The sequence below is a fragment of the Columba livia genome, chromosome 11 (genome assembly GCF_036013475.1).
Source record: "Columba livia isolate bColLiv1 breed racing homer chromosome 11, bColLiv1.pat.W.v2, whole genome shotgun sequence".
Lineage (NCBI taxonomy): Eukaryota > Metazoa > Chordata > Aves > Columbiformes > Columbidae > Columba > Columba livia.
The window spans coordinates 13,157,562-13,169,740 of record NC_088612.1 but is presented as its reverse complement, the minus strand read 5'-3'; the positions used below and the strand labels follow the sequence as shown (position 1 = coordinate 13,169,740).

General features: G+C 54.8%; 1 long non-coding RNA gene across 1 annotated transcript; it reads right to left on the bottom strand.

Annotated features, from left to right (window-relative positions):
• Positions 1 to 435: 435 nt before the first annotated feature.
• On the bottom strand, positions 436 to 5,604 carry LOC110365191 (uncharacterized). The gene is made up of 2 exons (XR_010475455.1): positions 5,468 to 5,604; positions 436 to 608 (listed from the first exon to the last, which is right to left on the bottom strand). It is a non-coding gene; the product is annotated as an uncharacterized LOC110365191 (long non-coding RNA).
• Positions 5,605 to 12,179: the final 6,575 nt, after the last annotated feature.

Below are 12,179 nucleotides of genomic sequence, written 5' to 3'. Positions count from 1 at the left end.
TCCATCCTCAAAACAAACAGCTCGGCAGCCATTGACACCTGATCTGTTATTCAGATTCCCCAGCGATATCTGTTCTGACAACTTGCTAACAAGCTTCCACGCCAACAGTCACCAGCCCGAGATGAACGGCTCTGACAGGCCTGTGCTAAATTAGCAAATGGAAACGCAGCCCAAACCGCGCTGGCTCTGTGGCAGGCGTTTTGTGGTAGAGACAAACTAAATATATGGTTGCCCTTGCAAGCGGTGCCGTGTATTTGCACCATCTCTGGTGCCCTCCAACGCACAACATACCCAACCCCTGCAGTCACTGTGTCCCCTCCTGGGGTGGCTGTGGCACTGCTGGGTGTCCCGGGCACTTGAGAGACCAGTGCTGGTGTGTGCCGAGACCCCACTCCCGGTGCAGAGCAACCAGGCTGAGCCCAGAGTGGATCCACCACAGATTTTTTTTTTTATTTTTTAATAAAATACACTTTAATCAGCCAAGGTGCAGAAATACAGAGGTCATATTTACACCTCCCTCGGTTCTGTTCCAGTCCTGTTGTTCCTGCTAATTTCGTGCACATGCAGAATGGTCCAATGGGTGACATTTGGCATCCACTGATTTTTAACTTAGAAAATGGAAAAAAAAAATTAAATTATGACAAGCTTATTTATTTGTGCAGCCAGTGCTGCCAATTGCTGTATTTTAGTGGCATTTTTTGCCATTTACTGAAGTCAGCTGAACAGGGAGACAAAATCCAACGCTTGTGACATCTCAGGCAGCTTGGAAAGGCTCCTTCGAATGCAGCAAAACTCAGCAGGCTTGACATTTGAAACTCACTGATTTCACTGCCAGGCAAAACCTTCTGCCTTTGTACAGTATTTTTCCTGCTGTTCCTCAGTGCAGGAATTCCTACTTTTTCTGATCTCATACCATTATGAACAGACCAGCTCAGGAAAAAAAAAAAATCTCTGCTGTAATAATAAAATTGGCTTTGCAATAGCAGCAATCTGGCTGGTCCATGCGGTTCCCGGCTCTGGAGCTCTGGGTACCCACCAGCTCTGTTCCTCTCCCATCCCCGGCAGTGGGGGTGAGCGCAGTTGTCATGTGCTCTGAGCACCTAAACCACGCCAAATGCCAAATTTTAAAGGGTTGCTTATGTTTGACTTTTAAAAACCAATTCACGCACTAAATAATAATCTCTGAAGCACTGCCATCCGCACACATGGCAAACCCTCTCCCCGGCACGGCGGGGAGCGGAGCTGGGAGCGCTGCTGCCCAAACCTGCAGCTCAGGACAAGGAGCTTTATCCACCCCCGGCACCTCCAGCCCAGTCCTGGCACTCGCTCGTCTCGGGTCCCTTTCCGCTGCACAGAATTTGTCCCTCGGGGATTCAGCCCGGAGCTGAAGGCACAGCCGGCACTGGGGGGTGGAACGGGGGACATTGGGAGCAACTGGAGCCCAGCGCAGCCGGGCTGGGGCAGAGCAGCTCCAGCAGGATCTTGGGAAGGCACAGGCTTTGAGCTGGAGGGTAATTAGCCCTCATTAGCTGTCAACGACCAGGTGCATTGTGTGACACAAAAGGAAGGCGCAGGCAGCTGGTGGGGATGTTCCTGGGTCATTTTCAGATAAAAGGGGAAAGGGCTGCTGAGTTTGTGTTGGGAGGATTTGTGTGTCTTATATTGTGTCTGTATAGGGGCCACCCAGACCAAGTGCTGGTGATTCCTGTGCAGCCCCGGCCTCGGCTGTGGGTGCAAAATGAACAGCAAAACCAGGGGATTTCTCTCTGAGGTGACCTCTGCTTCCCGATCCAGCCTGGCCAGAGCCGGGGGATGCAGCACTGTGTGTGCCCCAGAGATGCTCCTGTCAGGTAAGAGACTGGGCAGGTGACGTATGCCACCCACGAGAAACAGCGGGAGAGGTGCCACAGGCAGTGGCTGCTCCAGCTTCTGATTCATGAGCAACTAGAAAGTCTAGAAAGCAGCGGGGTTTGCTGGAGGGGTTGGGCATCCCCAGCCGGGGATGCAGGTGTGACCCCACATCTGACATGCCCGTCCCCGTGGTGCAGTGGGAGATGAGCACAGGGCTCCCGCGGGGCTGGCTGCGGGTCCCGGGGAGGGAGGGATGAATGCCTCGGGCTCTGTCGCATCTGAGACAGACTTTGCTCGTCTCCCAGAGCCGCAGCTCACTGCTGCTGGTGCTAACTAGGTCATGCAGGACAAGACATACTTGTCCCTGTGGCAGGGCTTGGTGAGCCATCAACACACTGCTGGTGACAAGGGCAGGGGACTGGTGACCTGGGTGAGCTGGAGCATCAGTGAGGACAGTGGCAGAGAGGAGCTGGGAGGGTAGGGGAGGCTGGTGCTGGGACAATGCTCTGTGTGAGCCATCCATTCACCTTGTCTGCACAATAAAGCCAGCAGGGATGTCTGCTCGTGTGACTGGGCAGATCCCCAGGGATTTTTAGCAAAGCCTGTGATCGTAGGGGCCTGGGACCGTGACAAAACCTGTGGCTGGATCTGAGATGCTGCAGCAGTTACTGTGGCAGTGCTCCTGAGCGGAGGGTTCTGTGCCCTTTGTGAGCTGCTGGTCTGGTATTGTGACTTGTTAAATGGCATCTGGTGTGATCACGGGCAAGAGAATGACCAGGGTGGGAACTACTTCTGGTCCATCCCCCCACCCCTGTTCAAAGTGGGACAGCTCCAGGCTAGACCCAGCTCTAGGCTCAAGTCAGGTTTCACGGAGCCTCCTGTGGCTGAGCTTTGGGCACCACTGAGGTTGGATGGAGCTTCCCAGCTCCTCCAGCATCCCAGCTCCTGACACTGTGGGCGCTTGTTGGGATTGCTCTTACCCCATTACCCCACCTTCTCCACCACGTGCCTCTGCTCAGCACCCTCGCTGTGCCCACCTGTCTGGCAGATACAGCAAGCAGATCCCTTCAGCCTTCCCTTCTTAGAACTGAGCAGTATTTTTGCTAAAGAGAGGAATTCAACTATTTAAATGCCAGCTTGATGTATGATTCAGTGTCTGCTCAGGCAGACATGAAATGATAAGGATGCCAGTCTTCAGGTCTTATTCTAGAGAAAACCTACGCCCTATGCTGGATCTCCTCTAGTGAGAACGATGCCCTGAGCCTGCAAACCCCGTGGGACAGGGTGCTGGCGAGGGACAGGGACCCAACCCAGGTCTGCAAGGACTGGGCAGCTCAGCATGTGCGGGCAGGGAGAAGGTGCCTTTGGACCTGCTGGAACAAGAGCTGGTGGACTGGAGGAGACCTCAGCCCCACAGTAGGCTCACCTTTCCAAACTCCATGGGCATGGCCCAGCTGTTGACAAAATCTCCAGCGTCCCTGCAGCTCCAAAAGCTTTCCAGACTTCTGCAGCTGGATCTTTCCTGTCCTATTTTCATCCTGTTGCTGCTTGTCCTTGCCCATTGTCTCCTGTGCACAGTCTGGTCAGGGAGGCGGAGGTGCCCATGTTGGGGTGCACCAGCCCTTGTCCCCAGCCCCTCGCTCTGCCTTGGGGGAAAATCCATTGCTCCAGCTGCCGCCAGAGCTCCTGCATGGATAGTGCCACCGGGAGCAATAGGATTTAGCAGAAAACTCCCTCTTTTAGATGCAATTGATTTGGGTTCCCCCACGGTCCTGGTTTCCAGGCACCAGCGGCTGCTGGAAACGCTCTCCTGGAGACAGAAAATCTATGGGAAAGCAGGCGGCCTGATGAAGTATTCATGGGAATTTTTATCATCCGTTTTCACACACTGCAAAAAAGCAGTCTTTATTTTTAGTGAGCTATGGATAGTGCAGTAACGTAGGGAAAATGCTCTATTTCTCATTGAGCTCTCACATGTGACAATGTGAGGCTGTGGGGTGTGTTGGAAGGGTCTGGTTTGGGGGGCTGTGGATGAATGGGGTCCCCATGGGGGTGTGCCATAGTGTCACTGCGGACCAGTGATGCAGGGACAAACCCCCTGGGCCACTGTGAGGTGTTTCCTATAGAGCAGTCCATGGGTTGTCATTGTGCATTGGTGTAACTCTGATCTCCTGGTGTCTTTGGTCCAAGGCAGTGGAAATTGTGTCACTAAATGCACTTTTCAATAACATTTGAGTTAAGTTTTTGATGATGTTCTGAAGTTGCTATGGGGCCACCAGGCACCGTCCCCTGGGTGTTTCTGGGTGCCTGGGGAGGGGGACATGTGCCTGGGGCTGGTGACAGGGGTTCGACGCTGTGTGGAGAAGTGAAAGTGGCCATTGGGGTTAAAAAGAGCTGGGTGAATGCAATGTGTGGAGACTCGAAATAATTGATTGGAGAAAAATGTCAAAATTAATTGGAGGACTTAGTTGTGAAGAGGGCTGAGAGCTGTGCTGATGCTGACCGGTGCCAGGCCGGCACAGGATCCCGCATGTGCTGCAGCCTGGCTCGGCTGCAAACAAGGCTTCGGCAAGTGGTGGGCATCACAGCAGCGCTGGCCAGCAGAGCTCTGGGGTATCAGTCCAGAAAACAAACCCCAGGCACTTCCTGGCTCTGCCGGGGCAGCGGGAGGGGATGCGTGTCTGCATCAGCCCCTCAGCTGGGAGTTAATGCCTCATCAATCCTGAAACACATAAGCTGGACAGGGCTCTTCAGGCAGAGAAAAGTAACCAGCAACGTTACTCGAGTGGTTCATTAATCCTTTTGTTTTTATGGCTGAAGAAGAATCTTCCTGCATTAGCAAATGTTTTGTTTCCGTAACCAACATGAGAACATCCCACAGAGACAGGGATCTGCTGCCATGGCGGTGCCAGCCTGGGCAGCTGCCTGGTCACATCACAGCCAGCGGGGCTGGGTAAACCCAGCACTGGAAGAACCCTGGTGGGACACTCTCACATCTGGCTTAAAATGACCTTAAAAACATATGTATGAGCCATCTGAGCTTGGCTGCTGCCTTCCCTGGTGTTTTCCTGCTCCGTTTCCCCTGTGGGCACTGCTCGCTGGAACGGCTGCCCTGACTCTGCAGAGATGTGCTCTGTCAGCAGCAGATGCTTAATCTGATTAAAAAATAAGTCTGTCACTCTTCTGTGACTGATGGGAATCTGTTACAGCAAATCCCATTGCAATGTGGAGCTCAGCAGTGTGCCAAACTTGGGCACTTTCTCCTCGTTGAGCTGCAGGGAAGTTTTTGGGTCTCTTTGCTGCAGGTCTGGGGCAGCTCCAGGGCCTCACTGTTGGCTGCACGTGTTAATGCCCAGTTACTGACACGGCTGCAAATACCACCTAGTGAGGACAGGGAGACCCAGGGCCTCTCCTTGCTCTGCCGGTGGCTCCCTGTATGACCTTGGGCAGATCGCTTTGCCTTCTGTGCAGCCTCTCTGCGAGGTGAGGATGATGATGTGTGTGTGCCTGCAAACAAGCAGGGTCCCCCACAGCCACAAGTGAACCAACTCTGTCCTGCAGCCAGAAAACCCCCAACAAAGTTGCTGAGGGACTGTAACAGCATGTAAAACCTTACCTCAGCTGGTCTGGTGTTGGTCTCTTCTCCCAAGTAGAAAGTGATAGGACAAGAGGAAATGGCATCAGGTTGTGCCAGCAGAGATTCAGATTGGATAAAATTCTTCCCAAAAAGGGCTGTCGGGCATTGGAACAGGCTGCCCAGGGCAGTGGTGGAGTCACCATCCCTGGAGGGTTTAAAATACGTTTAGACGAGGTTCTTAGGGCCATGGATCAGTGCTAGAGTTGGGTTATGGTTGGACTCGATGATCCTGAGGGTGTCTTTCAACCAAAATGATCCTATGATTCTATCTATGAGGAAGGTGGTACAGCTGGAGCAGGGCAGGGGGATGAGGGCAGTGGAGCAAATGCACCACAGATGTGGGTTGTGTCTGTGGGACAACCCTGTGGCAGGGATGCTGCTGGGGGGACCCCTCTCCTCCATGGCTGCTAAATGTGCCTGGCAGGAATCTGGCCCAAACAGTTGGACCCCCCCATCCCAGGGATGGTTTTGCCCCTGCACCAACATCCTGCTGTCTGGGGTGCTCTGTCCTTCCATCTCACCTGGGTAGCAGGCTCCCTGCCCCAAGCACGGCTGGGTGCTGTGCAGAGCCCTGCCCTGCAACGCTGATCACCCAGCGGTGTAATTACCTAGGCTCGCTGGGTGCCCATGGGGATGGGGACAACGGGGCACTGTGCAGACAAATGGCCTCCGCAGGTGGCTGTTCCCATCTGCAGAGCCCTGGCTGCAGCACGGTGTTGGGATGCAGGGGACCCGTGGGGGCTGTGGCATCTCCACTGTGCCCTTGGGGCGGATAATCCCACCCGCCCAAGTAAGCTGCTCCGCAGAGCTGATCGGTTGGTAATCATGGTGTGTTTGCCACACGGCAAGTGGGGAACTAACTGGTTTAGTGAACAACACCCGTGTCTGCCCACGGCTGCCTGCGTCGTCTGGTGTATTTATAGTGTTATCAGCTCTCAGGGCTTGTTTCATCCACTCCAGTCGAGTCCCGTAGCTCCTGCATCTCCTTTAACCATCACCTCTAGGTAGATCCAGGAGTGCTTTGTTGTCTTCCAAGTATGCTGGTAGAGAGATAGAGAAACAATTTCTCCATGACAATAAGTGATTATTTGCTTCCAGAGCTTCAGTTATTAAATTCTTAAAGATGGGCTAAAGGGCCTGATAACTTTAGCCGGCAGGTCCCAGAGCAGCCACAGGGTGCAGGGCCCACTGCCAGGGGCTGATCCCTGGGGATTACCCACCTGGGCACGGCATGTCCAGCCCAACGGATTGTCCAAGGTCATCCAGCCGTGTCCCCCATGTTCCCAGCACCTCCTGCACTGGCATACACCGAGCTCAGCAGCACCCAGCTCAGCAGCTGCTGTCCTCAGAGCTCTGCCCTGGTACCCGCTGCTAGCGCCTCTTGGGGCACTAGCGTAGCTCGTCTGTCCCAGGCTCAAAGGGGGCAGAAAAACCCTGGTCTGCACTGGTTTCCAGTGTCTGCACTGTGCTGAGGGTGCAGAGCTGCCCCCCAAATGGGCTGCACAGGGCACAGCCCAAGGAAGGATGCTCGGGCACTGCTTTGCCCCTTCTCGCTGTGCCCTCCAGGGGAGCTGGCAGCACCGGGGAACAGCCCCAGCCCAGGGGTCGGGTCTGCCCAGGGTGCAGCTGTTTCTTTCCTCCCAGCTCCAGGGGCAGAGCTGGGCTTTCACATGTGTCCAGGGGGATGTCTAAAATAGACTTTGCCAGATCTGCTTTTAGGGTTGCTGAATAAAGGTCTGGCGGGCTCTTGAGAGACAGGTGGAAGGATTGGAATGCTCTTCAGCCTTTAGTGAAAGCACTGAATTGGAAAAAAGCCTTTTTAGAGGTATGTGTGTATATATATATATATATATATATATATATATGTGTATATATATATATATATATATATAAATATCTTATTTTGGGGATGTTTGTGAGTCTGCTGGGATTGGAAGGATGCTCTTCCTGAGAGTGCTGCTCAGCTCAGACCAGGTGCTTTCCACACGCACGCCCACATGTGTGCCCACACGTGTGTGCACACAGCCATGCACACGTGGGTGCACGCAGGGCTCCCGAGGCTGCCCCACTTCAGACAGCCTGGTGTCTTATTCAGCTCCTTGGCTGTTCCTGCCTGTGTTGCATTTAACAGCTCATCAAGTCTTTAATTGTTTGTTTACTCGTTGTTCTTTGCTAGTAAGATGCAATATTAGTTTAATTAGAGAACAGAAAGTAGCACAGTCCTCCTTTGGAGAGCTGGGTTCAGGGAAGTGTTTAAGGCTGGCTTTATTCCCCAAGCTCCCACCTCAGCCAGCTCTCACCCTGGGACAGATCTTTGGGACTGGGACCCCTGGGTGGGTGCAGGTCACCCAGCACCAGCCAGGGGCCTGGGGACCACAGCATTGCTTTGGATTTCAGCTTAAATAAAGTAATATTGTGGCCCTGTTGCAGCAGCTTGGAGTAGCACAAGCCCTTCTCCCCAGTGTGGTGTTGATTCTGAAACCTAAGAACGGAAAATGTGCAGAGCTGTTCTGTCTGCAAATGTCACTGTGCCATGTGCTCAACAGGCCGGGGGGGGCTGTGCAGGGGCTGGGTGCCCACGGCACAGCCCGGGTCCTGCTCTAGTCCCTCAGCAGTGGTTGGCAGTGCCGAGAGCTGCAGTGTGGAAACTGTCAGTCAAAGGCAGAGTAACGAAGTCAGGCAGGCACAGGGTAAGCGGGGATGTTTGTACCCAAAAAATGCTTTGTACCTGTAGGGACAGGGAATGTCTTTAAAAGTCTGCAGCTGTGATGTTCAGGGGAGGTTTCAGTGTTGTCGTGTCTATAATATGGCAAATATTGTATGTAACAGTAGGGACCTCTGGCCTGTGAAGTGCAGCATCACACAAATATATAGAAAACATTTTAGCTGTAATACATTCAGAGAGGCTTGTAAAACACTTCAGTTTGTCTCAGAAATGCCTAAAAATAACTTTTGATTGCCAAATCACTGCTGCATCTGCAATATGTGAGCATGCCCACGGCAGCTCGGGAAGCCCAGCCTGGGGCTGCTCTTGACACAGGGCAGCAGCGGGAGCTGAGTCCCCACCCCGGAACAGCCTCCGTCACCGATACTGGCACATGGTGCTGCCAGCAGCCAGGGGGTGGCAGCCCCGGCCCCCGCAGCGACTGTGTGCTCCCTGGGGAGCTCTCCATGGAGATACCCATGATTCATGCTGTGCGATGGCACCTGCCAAGTGTGGGGCTGCCTGTGCCCGTCCCCCGCAAGGGGCAGCACTCAGGTGCTGCAGTGGCTTGGGGTGCTGCAGGGAGGTTGGCACCTCCCCCTCTGCCTGACCCTGCCATGGGACAGGGACAATTTTTGTCTGTGCCTGGTGCTCCTGCTGGGCTGGGCAAACACTATGTCACTGTTCCAGCAGAGCCAAGTGGCACTGGGGATGGCTGAGGCTGGCTGGGACACAGGTGCAGGGCCAGGCTGGTGTCCCCAGGGGACTGGCTGCCCCTGCGGTAACCAGAGCTGCCCATCACTGCCAGGAGATGTGCTGTCTGCCTTGGAGCACTGGGCAGGCAGGGACCATCCCAGCACCATGGTGGCTCCAGTGAGCACGGTGGCACCATATCACCTGGCCACTGTGCACTACTGGCACAGCTCAGCGGCAGGTGGCACTAAGAAAGCCTGGGGACACCCAAAGCTGTGCCCATGGCACTGCTGTCCTGCTGCTGAGCCGTGAATCCTGGAGCTGCTGTGTTTATTCCTGGTGGTGCCGTTATCCTCCTGGCTGCTCCATCGGCTGCAGGGCTGGAGAAGCTGCACGGTTTGGTGGCCTCAGAGCAGCTCACGGTAAATGCAAGTCCTCAATACATAAAAAGCTGATCTGCAGCCCTTCCAGGAGGGGAAGGACCTGAGCAAAGCATGACTTGATGAAACGTGGGAAGGCGGCTCTTGCCCACAGCGCTCAGGTGCAGGAGCTGCGCCAGTAGCCCCTTTCTGTGGGCTCGGCAGCGAGCAAGAGCTGCCGGCATAAATTGCCACCTTGTCATTCCTGGTGCTGATATTCCCAGGGAATAGTTTAGCAGTTCAAAGGGCTGTTGAAATAATTTTGCACAGCATAATAGCAGTCCTTAAGCTTTCAATCTAAAAAATGTCAACAAAGACAGGATTTCTGCAGTGTGGCTGACTCGCTGGCACCCGGGGTCACATGCAGCCAGCCCCTTCCTGACACCCAGTGCCCAGAGTTTAGTTCTAAGTGACAAATTAGCCTAATGAACTCACAGCATCTTAGTGCTGGTGAGCAGCCCTGATTTGTACATCCTGCTCCCCCCAAAGCACTTCATGCAAGTGTTGCTCCTCCATCTGCTCTGTGCCTGTGGCTGGGTGCTAGTGGGGAAGCCAGGTGAGAAGGGAAGGAACATCTGTGCCGGTGACCCTCACCCTACCCGTCATGGTGGATGCTCTTCACCCTGACCAGGCTGCACCGAGGGTTTTTATTTCAGCCACCGTCTGGGAGAACCCTTTGGGTCAGGAGCACAGTCCCTCAGCCCAGTGTGCCCAGCATCCCTCGGAGCACTGGGACCTCCCTCCTGACCCATCCTGTCTGACCCCTGGCTGATGGGAGCCCTTCACCACCCAGCCACATGCACACAAAACCTCTTTTCTGTGCATGTCACCGAGTGGGTTCCAGGATGATGATGCCAGCCCAGGCTGGAGGTGGGTCCTTGGCACTGGAGTGGTGGGCAGGAAAGACATCTCTGCCTCGCAGTGTGGTGCGATGAGCAGATGCATAGCCTGGGAAGGGCACTGACTGTGTTGCTGCCTGTCCCATCCCCAGGAGGTGGCTGGAGGAGGGCTCAGGCAGGTGGTGGGGCTGGGAGGACGCAGCTCCATTCCCCAGGAGCCCTGCAGGTGTCCATGGGTCAGCCATGGGGTCCGTGGGGCACCTCATCCCTCCTGGAGCCCAGCCCTGCCCAGAGTGACAGCGTGGTGTCCCCCAGGAGCCACCCTGGGGCCAGGACAGGGTACACCATGTGTCACTCTGCTGGGAGAGGCTCCAGGCTGGCACGGTCTGGCTGGGGAGAGCTGCAGCTTCACTGGCTGTGCTTGGGGCAGGGAACACGGGGCAGAGCCAGCAGCAGGAGGAGGTTATGGCTGAAGGCTCTGGGATCACTGAGCTCTTGATTTCCACACTCCCTGGGCAACTGGGACCAGTGGGGCTCAGTTTGGGAGAGGGGTCTCTGCTCCCTGGAGAGCCTCACACACTGCTGGCACTGTGCCCTGGTGTGACTGTCCCCAGGAGGTACATCTGTGCCACCTCCCTGTACCCCCTCCTGCCCCCATCTCCTTGTCCCCCTGGCACACAAAAAGCTCCCCTGCTGTCCCTCAGCTCATGCTTCAGAAGGGCAACAATTTCCAAATACCTTATGGGCTCCTTCAGCTGAGGAGTCCATGGGCAGCTCTTACCAGTGTTTCCGTTTTGCAAACCCTCCAAGTGCTCATGAGCAGTGAGGGAGATCATGGCAGTTGTCCCGGTTGTCCCCGGCACACCGCTCGTTAGCGCGGCGCAGCAAAGGGCCCATTAGGGCTGCTGAGCACACATTGTGCTGCAAGCGCCTGCAAACCAAACTGCGCGTGCCTGTGATTCACACGCGGTGGAGCAACGGGCTGTTCCCCACTGGAGCGCTGTGCTGGGCACTTATGGCTCTGCAGCTTCGCGTGGACACTATTTGCATTTTTACATAATATTATGAGTTGCCTTGCAAAAGAAGGAGGAGGTTGCTTCAAATTCATCGTGTTTGTGGAGAACCTCTCTCTGCAGGGCTGGTTTTCTGGTTTCACCAGCCGCTGAATCAGTGACATTCAAAATAGATGAGGTGCCTGGTAGCTTTCCAGAACCATTTGCTTGTGAAACCAGTTACTACTGAGGGATTTATAACATGGGTGGAGAAGATGCTTTTCCCAGACAAACTGCTTGGCAAATCTATGCTCATCCTACTGTTTATTCCCAGGTGAGGGGCACATTCTGGATTGAAGATCAGCATGGGGTTGTGCTGGGAGCACCCTGTCCTGGAGCCTGGTTGTCAGCTGAAGGAAACTCATGTGGCAACAGGCAATGCCGTGGGTTCTGGAGGGGCGGGGAGCAGCCCCGGGATGGGCTGTGGAGCTGCCCTGGGCAGCAGGGAAGGCTGGAGGGGCCAGGGGGTGATGGGAGCAGTGCTGCTCCGGGGGGGCTGCGGCTGCACAGCTGTGCTCACTGTGCCCCAGCAGCCAGGGTTTACCTCTCCCCTGGACAGCCCTCTGTCAGGTAAGGTTAAATGTGGAATGGTGTGATGGGCACCTGGCCTGCCAAAATGAAACACTGGATGGGGCCAATTAGCAGAGAACTGTGCAAAAAAGTGCTGGGTCCAGCTCTTCTGATGCAGGTTTGTTGGGGAGGGCATTGCTGGAGCACTGACATTTGTGTGAACATAACAGACACTGACTTATGCTCTGAAAAATCTCTGTCCTGCTATTGGCCTAGCAATGTTTCTGAGAACACAAAGGACAGAGCACCGGAGCTGCTGGGGAACTGGATGAAGACCAAGGGCACGCTTGAGAGCAGCTCTCAAGGAGGGTGCTGGTGCCTTTCAAACCAGGTTGCTTTGTCCTGTCCACAGGTGAGCTGGTACCATCACCTCTGCCAGGCTGCCTGGGAACTGAACATGAAGTTACTATCCCA